The following is a 12,287-nucleotide window of genomic DNA, read 5'->3' as shown; positions in this document are numbered from 1 at the left end:
AAACAGAGTGATTTAGCTTGACACACATCAAAGGTTGCATGTCAGACATGACAATAGCACACTTCTCTGAAATGAAGCTTTTTCATTAATTCGCAGAGTGGCAAAGGCCAAAGGTCAAAGGTCAATGTAGATCTCTGATCAAACCTTTCCACTGTCCTGAGCTCCCACCGCCAGGGGAACGGACCCATTAATGTGTTATGAGCAACCAAAGTGAGGTGCAGCCAAACAATAACAACAACATCAACAACAAGCACAAATATCTGAGGGGGGGGGGGGGGGGGGGGGGACACCAAGGACCTTTAGAACAAACTCACTATTTCAGAGAGAGAGAGAGAGAGAGAAAGAAAACATTTTCAATCAAAGAAAAAAAGGGTTTAAAATGCAATTCTTTGGGTCTCAAATAGTTTTGGCATTCAAAAACTTTTTTCAATGACTGAAATTGTTTTTTTTTTAGTTCTATTGAAGTTGGGGTTTTGATTGATTTTTTCTTTTTTTTTTCTTTGAGGCAACATCTTTTGCTATTGAATAATAAAGACACAAATGTCCTACCCATATTATGGCCCAAACACAAAAAAACATTACTTCAATCAAAAAAGCTGCTTTAAACAAAAAAACTTTCACTTCTATCACAAAAAACATTTTCAATCAAAGAAATAAGGTCTTCAAAGGCATTTTTTTGAGTCTCAATTTTTTTGTTGCATTCAAACACTTTTTTTCTTTGATTGAATGTGTTTTCTTTGACAGAAGTGAATATATTTTTTGATTGAAGCGCACTTTTTTATGATTTAATAATAAAGACACAAATCTACAGTACCTTCATATGAAAACAGAGAACGCACATACAGTGCTTCAGGATAGGCTTGATTTTAGGTCCTGCACGCAAACCATTGCACCTTTTTCTTTGCAACATGGCTTCCCTCCCATCATTTTATAGACTGTATGTTACAAGAACAAGGAAGAGGAACAATAAATCCACCAGGACAAGTGTGCATGTCAGGACCACCAATCAAATCCAGACACCACACCAGCTGCATGTGAGTTAAGAAATATACACTTGGAATATAATGCCGCTCAACTAGCCCATAACCTACAAATCAGAGAATGAGGCAACTCTCCTAAATATGGAGCAAGAGACAAGAAAAATGATACCGAGCATTGGAAAAGACCCCTGGCAGTCACTAGGATCACTAAAACACCCAGTACCCTACAGTACAATAAGACTTCACAGCAGCTATGCAACCGTGATTAGCTATTAGCAAGCTATCTGAATGAGCTTACACTCCCAAGCACACTGCTTAGTTGCATCACTCAGTTTGACGTATATAACGTCCATAATCATATAGTTACATTTTAATAATAGTTACTTCTGTGCATAATCAAATACTGTAGTTACACTTTAATAAGAATAGAATAGAATAGAATAGAATAGAATAGAATATATACTTTTTTGATCCCGTGAGGGAAATTTGTTTCTCTGCATTTAACCCAATTTAACCGAATTAGTAAACACACAGCACACACACATTGAGGTGAATCACACACTAACCCAGAGCAGTGAGCTGCCTGCCCAACCAGCGGCGCTCGGGGAGCATATAGTTATATCATAAAGTTACACTTTAATAATAGTTACTTCTGTGCATTTGCAGAAGTAAAGCAAAAGGTTGTGGCCAAGGGAGCAGAGGCGGTGGGCCCAATATAGCATGACGGATGTGATTGAATTTAGGCTGATCTTAATCTGGGCCACTCCAACATCAACCGACTGCACAGAATCTGTGGTGGATTGAGCCCAGCTGGTTAACATGCTAACAGCGAATATCTGAGCAACCCTGAAGATACATATTTTTGACATTATTCCAAAAAGGTTATTTATTGACAGGCAGGAGAGAGAGAGAGCGAGAAAGAAAAAGGAGATGGTGTGTGTTTGAGATGGAGTGTGTGAGATGGAGCTTTTTTTCTTTTTCACACTCACTTTTTTTACCCATGAAATTATTTTTTCACATTCACCTCACATTTTCAAGTGAAGCTTTCCTACTGTATCTCTAGATTCATCACAATTGAAGTGAAATGTTGTAAGCCTTTCTTCCGCTTCCTCTTGACGATTAGGGCTCATAGTCAAAAATCCAGTATCTCAAAATATTATAATATAGAGTTTATATTACAGAAATGTCAACCTTATGAAAAGTACATACTGTAACTAATCCGACTATTCTGAACTGGTTAATGAATACACTCAATACTTGGTCGGGGCTCCTTTTGCATAGATAGATAGATAGATAGATACTTTATTGATCCCCAAGGGGAAATTCAAGAATAAGTATAAGTTCAAGCATAAGTGACGTCAATATGTGAATCAATACGTGTGGCATAGTGGCAATCAGCCTGTGGCACTGCTGAGGTGGCATAGTGGCAATCAGCCTGTGGCACTGCTGAGGTGCTATGGAATATGGAAGGCCAGGATGCTTTGGAGGGTGTCAGTGAGTGTCTTCTGGACAACTGTCAAGTCAGCAGTCTTGTCCATGGTTGTGGTTGTGTGTACTGAACCAGACTAAGATCTGTGCTATACATTATTTATTCTAATATTTTGAGATAGTGGATTTTCCCCCTTTTTTTACTATTTTCTTGGGCTGTGAGCTGAAACCATCAAGATTTAAAAAAAAAAGAAGGAAAAGCTATAAAAAAATATTTTCCTTTATGTACAATAAAAGTAGGCTGGGTGAACCCTGCCTGAACTTCTGGTGAATTTGGACTTCATCCGGCAGCTCAGGCTTGAACCCTGCACATCTATCTCCTCTGTTCCCTGCCAGAACCTTTGGCTCCAATCAGAAACTAAATTATCCAAAAGACGCTCTGGATCGTTGGTCTGATTGGTTGAAGGACTGTCCAAGTGTACGGAGTCATTTGAACGATGCCCATTGATCACGCCTCTTGTGCAGTAGAAACAAAGTGCATTGGGTCCAGAACATGTCCAGCACCACTCTTTTACAGCGCCACTATTGGGTCCAGAACATGTCAGCACCACTCTTTTACACCGCCACTATTGGGTCCAGAACATGTCAGCACCACTCTTTTACACCGCCACTATTGGGTGATAGCAAATTATTGGGTGTTAGTGTAATAGCAAATTAATAACAGTTTACATAAATAACTGCATTGCATCAAAGGCTTAACTATTTTTGACCAAAGCACTTTTCTGAAGTTCTGTTAAAATAAAAAGAGATTAGGGTTGCTCTAACACAGAGGTGCGTTCAAGTTTGCGAACGATCGCAAACAGTATTCCGTTAGCCTTGAATTTTTGCCAAATGTTTGCTAACAATCGCAAACAGTCTGAGGAGGTGGTGGACATGAGTTTGATGAACGCAACAATTACTGTTAGAATGGAATGTTAATACCAAATCGTTCAAATTGCACTGTTCAAAGAAAACATGTTCACCACGAACGTTTGCCACTGTTTACCAAATTTGAACGCACCTCAGACGTGGGTTTGGTTTGAATCAGCACTGCACCTACTCGAGCTCTCTCTCTAATGCTTACAGTTAACTTACTCAAATTAACTCAATGTGAGCAAGATACAAGGTGAAACACAATTACATAGTGCTACAAAGCACGCATAACAAACAGGCTGAAGAAGTGTGTGTGTGTGTGTGTGTGTGTGTGTGTGTGTGTGTGTTCATTTCACTTTTAAATGCACGAAAAGCCCTGTTAAGTTTTGCAGGAAGGCAACGTGTTGTGTTGTGTATGGTCAAACCAAACAAACTTCAACTGGCAAGCTGAGCTGACATTAGCCATGTAAATCCAAACCATGCAAAGCAGTTTTCCATAAAGAGGCCAACCGATGTCTGAGGGGAACAGCTGACGTGTTCTTTAGACTACTGGGATTGGTTGCACAATCTCTCCTTCAGCCTTGTTTGGCTATCACTTAACACACTAGTCATAGAAAAGTGCTTCCATTAATGTCAACACTACCAGTGTTATAATCAAAGGCAATATGAACTAACACTGATAAGCACAATGCACATACTGCACTTGACCTACAACAGTAATTTCCTGTGTATTAGCCACATTGTGTATAAGCTGCAGGACAGTGTTTCATGCAAGTTAAAAGAAACAAACGAAACCAATATGGAGACTATATTAACTGCCCCCATATAATAACCTCATAGCTGAAGAAATGTTGCAAAATCAATGTATAAGCCGCGGCTAATAGTTGGGAAATTACGGTATGTTTCATTGCAGGATTTAGTGTTAATGTTTTGCGGCATAAGTATTACGTTTAATGCTATGAGCCAAAGATCCTTAAGGCGTAGCAAGATACGTCGTCGTAGTTCATGTCTATGGGCGCAAAACGGGGATCACTTCCTCTGCATAAAGAGGCGCGTCATTGCGTGTCAGACATATTCATGGGTTTCATCACGTCCCTTTCCACAGGTGTACAAAATCAAGCACTCGATTATCAATGCTTGATGATGTTCCAAAATAATCTTGCTGCTCTTTCAAGCCCTCTACATTTATTAGTTCTAATATGGAAGTAACACACACAAAGCATACATTTCGAGGAATTGAATAAAAACATCAATGGAATAATGGAAATATGTCGCTGTTCTCATTAAGTTACCCCAGCGCCATCTGATCGTCGTTAGCACAAATCAGGATTTGGTTCAGCTGGCTGGCTAATGTGTTGTCAAGGTAGAGTGTACGTAGCAACCGGCCAACATAAGCAGAATAAACAAGAGGGGCACACCTGATATAAAGTCGATTTTCTCCAGACGGGAATGCTCAAAAATGCTAAAATGGTACCTGAAGTGGTCAGAAGGGGTTGAGGGTCATGAAACCGTGCCCAAAATTCACATTCCTAACTCTAGAGAATGGAGATTTTAGCATATAGTTGAAATTCTGATCTATGTCCATAGACTTCAATGGAACAGTTGCTGCCTCTGCTCTGCATAAAGGGGGATTTTGACCCCCCCTCTTGCGATTCGGGTTCCAGGAAGTGGCTTCTCATGAAGTATCTTGCTCCGCCCCTTAATGATCTTTGTATGAGCTAAAGCCAACAGATTTTCATATCTAATGAAACTGCTACCTCACTGGTTCGGACAGAAATACAGAACTTTGTTTTTTTTGACACACCATTCATGTCACACTTTCTGAATTCACTGTACTCTGCAACATATTTGATGAAGAATTCTACCCAATCACTCTGTCAGAATGATGTTGCTGGAACCAGCAAACATATCTTCAGACAACTAAATCCATGAAAAGTCACACTCACATACTCACATACGGCAATGGCATCACAACCAAATAGGCAGCAGTGCACTGCATACTTGATCAAAATCACGTCCACAGAACTGCACTGCAATAGTGTGTTGATTGGGCAGAACTGCACTACAATAGTGTGTTGATTGGGCAGGGCCGAACCTTTTAACGTGGCAGGCTAATCTACAGTATATTGTGGAATTACAGCAGTTGGCGTGTGCAGTGCTGAAATAAAGAACCAAATGTAGTGGCATAAGGCTATTTGTAAAGAAAGTCACTTTAACAGAATGCATTAGACCATTGTCCAATCAATATGTTAATTTATATTTATCAATAAAGGCAACTTACAAACAAATCATTGTAGCGTAGCTTCCAGTTGCCTAGCAACACAACCACAAAAGTCAGCACTTTCCTGCTGCTGTACAGTAAATCGAATTGATATGCGGTCAAACGTGTGACTTCATTACGAGAGCATTTAACGAGAAAGGCTTCAAATATGACTCAGACAATCATATTTCAGAAGTTGAAATGTCCGTTTTATAATTCGATTTTCAACATTTGCACGGGCTGGATGCCAATAAAGGAGAGTTGCCACAGGCTGTACATCTCTGCCTCCCTTTCCCCTCCTACAATTTCAACAGAGATGAAAGAAATCAGTCAGCCGCAAAAGAGGGATTTATTGATCCCACTGATTGGGCTTCATGCTGGTCCAATATAAAGAAGCAAATCATAGGTTGCAACCTTTTTCTACCAGTGCAATAGGGAGAACCGTGAGGAATAGTCGTGGACACATGAAGACTCGGGCACTGCTGCCTTTGGTGAAAAAGCTGATGACGTTCATCTCCTTGGGAGTCTCAGGAGAGTAAATTATAAAACTTCAGCAGTGGGATAATAACGCTGAATTTACAAGTCCAAAAAGGTTTTAAATTTTAGCAGGCTGTCATGTCATCAAGGCTGCACATATTTGCTACACACTCCAATTAGGCAAACACATTGGATCCTTGCCACCACAGAGAATGTGTTTGCGACACAACGAAAGACATTGAAAAATGAGAACAGTGCCATTCTTCATTATTGAAGACAGACACATATTGTAATTCTGTTTTATCGTGGTCAAAGTATTTATAACAGAAAACCAACTGCATTACTTGCCCTTTTAGGGGGGTAAAGCTTTCCAACATTTGCCATAATATGCGTTTACTACTGTGTGCGTACTATTCAGTATAGCACTATGTGCTAACATTGCTTCATATTTCTATGGCAACTGGACACATGATGTGACAATTCGAATTGATGTGCTAAAATCCGCATGACTATACAATGTACTTGAGATACATGCGCAGTAATGGAGATGACTTTTGCAAATAATATTGCAATACCAAATGGGGCTCTATTATTATAGCATAGCACACTGAGGCTTAAAGTGATTACCGCCTCCCTCATTCCCAATAACCTCCACACTGCTTTCCCCCTACATCTCCATGATTGCTTTTGGAAATTGTCGGCGGCAATAATGCAAAAATATACATCCCAGAGAAAAAAAAAAATCTTTTATTTTGTTTCCCTCCCTTTTTTTCTCCCTCCACCTCCATTATCTAGACTGGTTTGAAAACAGAAAAAAAAAGAAAAAAAAAGTCATGTCTTAAAAATTCCAATCCAATGGCACAGCAATCTCCATAAAACCTTTTTCAATTTATATGCAAATGTGAATTAAATTTTAATAAAGGGGGGGATATTGAAAGGAAACTCAAATATAAATCCTGAAAGAACAGACTAAAATTAGAAATTCAAGGCAGTATCCGGCCTGCCGCTAAGCCCTTGAACACGGCCAGATTAAATTTTTGATGAAAATCAAAATTGCTATGCAGCAAGAGCTGGCAAGCCGACCTGCCCTATTGTGATGTATAGATCCATTAAACTAAAGGGCAATTTATCTGCCTAACAATGCCCCCACAAACACACAAACACACAAACACACACGCACACACACACACACATTTCATATAAATTGCCTTCAACTGCGCATTTTCATTTTTAGAAAGCCTGAACTTTTAGAGTCTGCTCTAAAAACCAAGGATATTGGGTAGTTGCGAGGTGGGGGTGGAGGGTGTTTCAGCATCTGTTTTCAACAGCAATTCTTTCAGTTCATACATAAATTCATGAAACCAACAAAGGTTTAATTCCATATCACCAGAGAAAAATACAGACCAAAAAGGCATATATTTACAGCCAGACCAGCACAGTACAAACATACGGCAGCAGAAACATGTCAAGGCGCTGCATACTCAAATCTCAAATCTCTTACATCACACTCCTAAGGCCGTATCGCCACAGTTTTTATATATATCAGGTGTGCTGATATATCTAATCACCATTAAATGACAGTGAAGGGTTTTGGCGGGCCACTTATTTTAAGAGTATGAAATTGATTCACAGCATTCCTCTGCACAACATACAAACACACACACACACACACACACACACACACACACACACACCTTCATGCAATGTCTGGAAAAAACATAGAACAACAAGGGTCCTTTAAGTCCTCACACTCACACAAATGAATGCAATACTAAGAAAAACCACAGAGCAGCAAGACACACACACACACACACACACACACAGACACACACAGACACACACACACACAAACACACACAAACACACACAAACACACACAAACACACACACACACACACACACACACACACACACACACACACACACACACACACAGACACACACACACACACACACACTCACACACACACACACACAGAGAGAGGAGGTGACTCGAGACGGAAGTTAATTTCAAACAGGTTGGAGATAAGAGTTGTGGTTTCCTATTAAAACACAACAGACATTAAGTAGCTGCACACAATGACGTCATGCGCTCCCTCCTCTCCGTCTGCTAATAGCAGAGGAAATGAAAGCGAGGCCTGGCTCTGCCTCAAGGATGGGGTCTGGGTGTTATGCGAGGGGGGGGGGGGGGCATCGAGGAGGCCTACCTCTCCACAACGCAGCCTGAGGGGTCTGGGGTCCGGTCAGAACTCCAATTCCACCGTCTTCCCAGAGAGCCGGCGAGAGAGACAGAGTGAGACCTGAAAGCAGGAGTGTGACGGGTTAAAATTAGCCATTCGTCTGACCTCATGCTGCACTAGCCCAAGGCCCGGGAGCGGAGGAAGTTAACGGTAGAAATTTACACTCGCTGCCTTGTGGAAAGTTTCAAGAATTTATGCACAAGGTGGTGGTAGCGTGTGTGTCTGCGTGTGTGTGTGTGTGTGTGCGTGTGTGTGTGTTGGGGGGTGGAAGCTAAGTGCTTTTCTCCCATGTGAGGAGATAGAGGCAGAGACACTGACAACACCTCCAGTGGACATCTCAGACCGAGAGAGACGACGCTAGCTCTGCTTGCCCTCTCTACAGAAGAGGACACATGTGAATGCAGCCCAAACATGGTGCAGCTTGTGGAAACAGTGTCCTTGGACACTACAACAATCCTGGTCAAAATCTGAAGAAAAAAAACCCAAACTTTTTTTTGTTTGACTTGGATAGAAGTCTGAGAAGATGAAGGCAGTATTTTTAGCTACTCTTCAGCATGTTTCCCTAGGGAACAGTCCTACAACTTCAGGATCCGTTTCTTTTAGCTTAGGCATACACCATTCGGTCAATGTCAAGCTTTCAAAATCGGTGCCAATTTCACTTTTCACTGTCTAATTTTCTACTCAGAGGATTACACAATTCAAACGGCTCAGAACTGAAGTAAACAACTAAAATTACACAATTTTGCCTTTGTATGTTTTTTTTCATTCCTCCAAGGATGTGGCAATTCACAAGTGAGGCCTAATTTTGCAACCACATTACAAACAATGACTATTCTTCTGGAACAGCCGAGAATGCCTCACACAGACAGACATCTATTTACAGAACAGCACACTGTGAATTCCTCACTTTGTCACCGACTCCACCATTTTGGGTTCTCTCCTTTAAGGCGGAAACATTTTCCAGAGCAGAAGTCATAAATTTACATTAACATTAAAAAAAAAGGCAGAGGCAATTTTGTAAGTCACTGTGGGCAAAAATTAAATGTCAACAGGAGTCTAAATTCAGCAGAGTGTTTATTAAAACTGGAGCCTTCCTGCCTCCCTCGTTTCGACAGAAACAATTTTAACTGAAATGGCTCCTTTCCGAGAGCAGGCAATTCCAGTTAGTCATTTACTAGGAAAACAAAATGGCGGTAACTTTATGCTACAACATTATACCTGAGCCTAGACTTCTCTTATTCCTTCCTGCACAAAAAGGTTGCTCACAGCCATGAATGATTCGGGGCGATATACCTTTATCTCTCATGACAATTTTCAAAATGCCAAGCTGCAGAAATAAACAGTCACAGGCAATATAAACATGTCCTATTAAATAACATCACGAGGCGCAATCTTCGCCACATCTGCTGTCTGCTACCGGCATTTATGCTGTTCCCTCCTCTCCATCTCCTCCCCCCACATAGCTTATATAAAAAAATCATTCTTGCTTTGATTTAATTTTCCAATATCGGGAGCATGTTTGCCAGCCAGGATTGAAACCAGGAGAGTCAAAGTTCAAATTCATATTCCACTGCAGCGGAGACAAATTTGAAACCAACCTCTGAAATCTGAGCAGATGTAAAAGGTCACTGCTGAAATGACAACAGGCTTTGCCAGATCGGATTGCTGACTGAAAACAAAAATGCGGCCTCCCCCAACGGCTACGGGAAATTGTTTTGTGTGACTACAAGATTAATGTAAACAACAGTGAAATCACCTAGGATTGTTGTTTTTTTCCCCCACCCGTCTCTTCACATAATCTGCTGATGAACACAAAAAGGCTCTCCACTGTGGGTAGGCTTTTATATTGTGTTTGGTCAGTGCATTTCATTTTTGTTTGGAGATTCAGCACTAAAGAGGTTTTGCCAGCATCTCATTTTGGAAAATATAGTGTAAGCCTGCATCTGAACTCGGTCCTCACTTCCTCAAAACTGAAAACACAGACGTGAAACAGATGAAGGAACAAAAACAAACCTGAAGCTCACTGTAGTGTTCTGGGTTCATAAGGGAAATTTGGAACAGAATTTGGTCACACACCCTGATCCTATGTGAGTCTAAATTGTGTGAGACTGTTTAAAAATGTCCCAAGACTCTTTAATTAAACTGAATGACATCTAGGATTAGGTCAACAAGATCCCAGCTAACTCTGAGGCAAAAACAGTCTTAGGACTATGTGCAGTAACAACACAGTTTAAAATGATCTCTTTCCAAGCTTTACAGAAGCTGGTGTTCGGAATGCAGCAAGCTTGGACCTTGGACTGATCATTTGATCATTTCCTCAGGTAGATGAGTTGGGGTTGTATGTGTGTTTGGGGGGGGGGGGGGGGGGGGTAGAATAAGAATAAGAATAGAATAGAATAAGCACCACATCACAGATCTCCATAATGACCTGCATATGACTTATGATCATATGATATATGAACATCATTAAACTCACAGTGCTTAAAACCTGACAAGATTTAGACAAAAAATAAATAAATAAATAAAATGCAAACAATCACCTTCAACAACGAAATAACAACCATTCTTACTGTGGCTCCCTTTACCTCGTTCATGTAAACAAAGCTTATGAAGAGGAAGACACGGAGCACAACAGTCTGGTGCACATTTTAACTGCCGAGAGAATCATACTGAGAATCTTACAGACTATTTCAGATTCATTGCTGGTTAGATTGTGAAATTCAAATTAAATGCACAATCAAATTAATTGTAATTCGTTCATTTTGAAAAAATATTCGCCGACAGGTGGCGCCAAGTTCAAAACTAAAACGAACTAAGAGACGTTCTGTCAACATTTTCTCCAAAAAATATGGACCGTGTCAGGCAAATATCCACACAGTAACAGCACTCTAAACAAATAAACACAATTCTGAGGTAATACGCCGCGAAATAACACATGGCAGAGCAAAATGCCGAATTAGTCAGAAATTCTGTGAAAATTCTCCAAACATGGCTGCGTGTGGGTTTTGTGTTTTCAGATTCTTTCCCTACCCTTCATGTTTTTCCGTCCCGGAACATTTCTTTCAACATTCAACTTCATTTCTCAGGCAGCACAAAACAGCACCGGGGAGTGCACTGAGCACTCGGCGACATGCAGAACAAACTACAATTGTGAACTGAAACTTAAACTAAACAGTCTTTTAAAAATTCAACAGATTAGCGTTCAGCACAGGTTATAACATTTCCCTCGCTGCCAACGAAACAGGCTGAATTAGCTTGGTGCAAGCGTAACATGAATTCGTTTCGAAACAAGCGTTTCGACTAATTACGTGAGCAAGTGGCCATTGGAAATTTCTAAATTTGAGATTTCTAAAAATCAGTCAAACCCAAGTAAGTACCGTGTGTCGTTCCCTCCCAAAATGATGCGGCTCATTCGGGTTGTGTCGCTGGATCCCTCGAAACCTCCTCCTTAAACCTTGGGGTGACGGCGCTGTCGGCAGTGAAGGAACATTTGGATTTCAAAATTCTCTCAATGAATTTGCCCGCAACCTTGTGTTCTTCCGGAACGTCTCCGGGTGCTTCACTTCAAGCGGGATACACACAACACGCCTCTCTGGGCACCGTTTCCCTTCTCGCAGGGTGTGTGTGGTGGTCTGTCCTGTAAAAACGTTCATCCGCCATCATGCAAGGGCAGGTTCCCAATTCGCAGCGCCTGACTCTAGCTAGCTACAATGCATCAAATAATACACGGAATCTGTTCCGCGGAGGCACGACCGTAAAGTTGCCCAGGAAATAATGTTCATATAGTGCTCTGGACATCGCCGGCTCCAGCCACAGACCATATTTAGCAATTTTGTGGAGAGAAAAAAAAGAATAAACTTTCCTCTGTCTTCTGTCCAAATATAACCGTGTTTTCATCAATAAATGTAAGACTGTAGCCTAATTGAGAGCCGAATTTGTGGAAATTACTAGCTAAGGCACATAGTTTGACAGCCTGTAAAACAATCTTGA

The 12,287-nt window shown here is 40.9% G+C and overlaps 1 protein-coding gene across 1 annotated transcript in view; it reads right to left on the bottom strand.

Moving 5' to 3' along the window:
* znf618 (zinc finger protein 618) overlaps positions 1–11,971 on the bottom strand; it is a 38,553-nt gene extending 26,582 nt beyond the window's left edge. Inside the window, exons 1-2 of the mRNA XM_062554273.1 lie at positions 11,675–11,971; positions 8,265–8,357 (exon numbers count right to left, since the gene is read on the bottom strand). The gene's annotated coding sequence lies outside the window, so the exon portion shown is untranslated. The remainder of the gene's footprint in view (positions 1–8,264; positions 8,358–11,674) is intronic.
* Between the last annotated feature and the right edge of the window lie 316 nt (positions 11,972–12,287).

Source organism: Sardina pilchardus, chromosome 14 (genome assembly GCF_963854185.1).
Source record: "Sardina pilchardus chromosome 14, fSarPil1.1, whole genome shotgun sequence".
NCBI classification, from domain to species: Eukaryota; Metazoa; Chordata; class Actinopteri; order Clupeiformes; family Clupeidae; genus Sardina; species Sardina pilchardus.
This window is presented reverse-complemented; position numbering and strand designations above follow the sequence as displayed.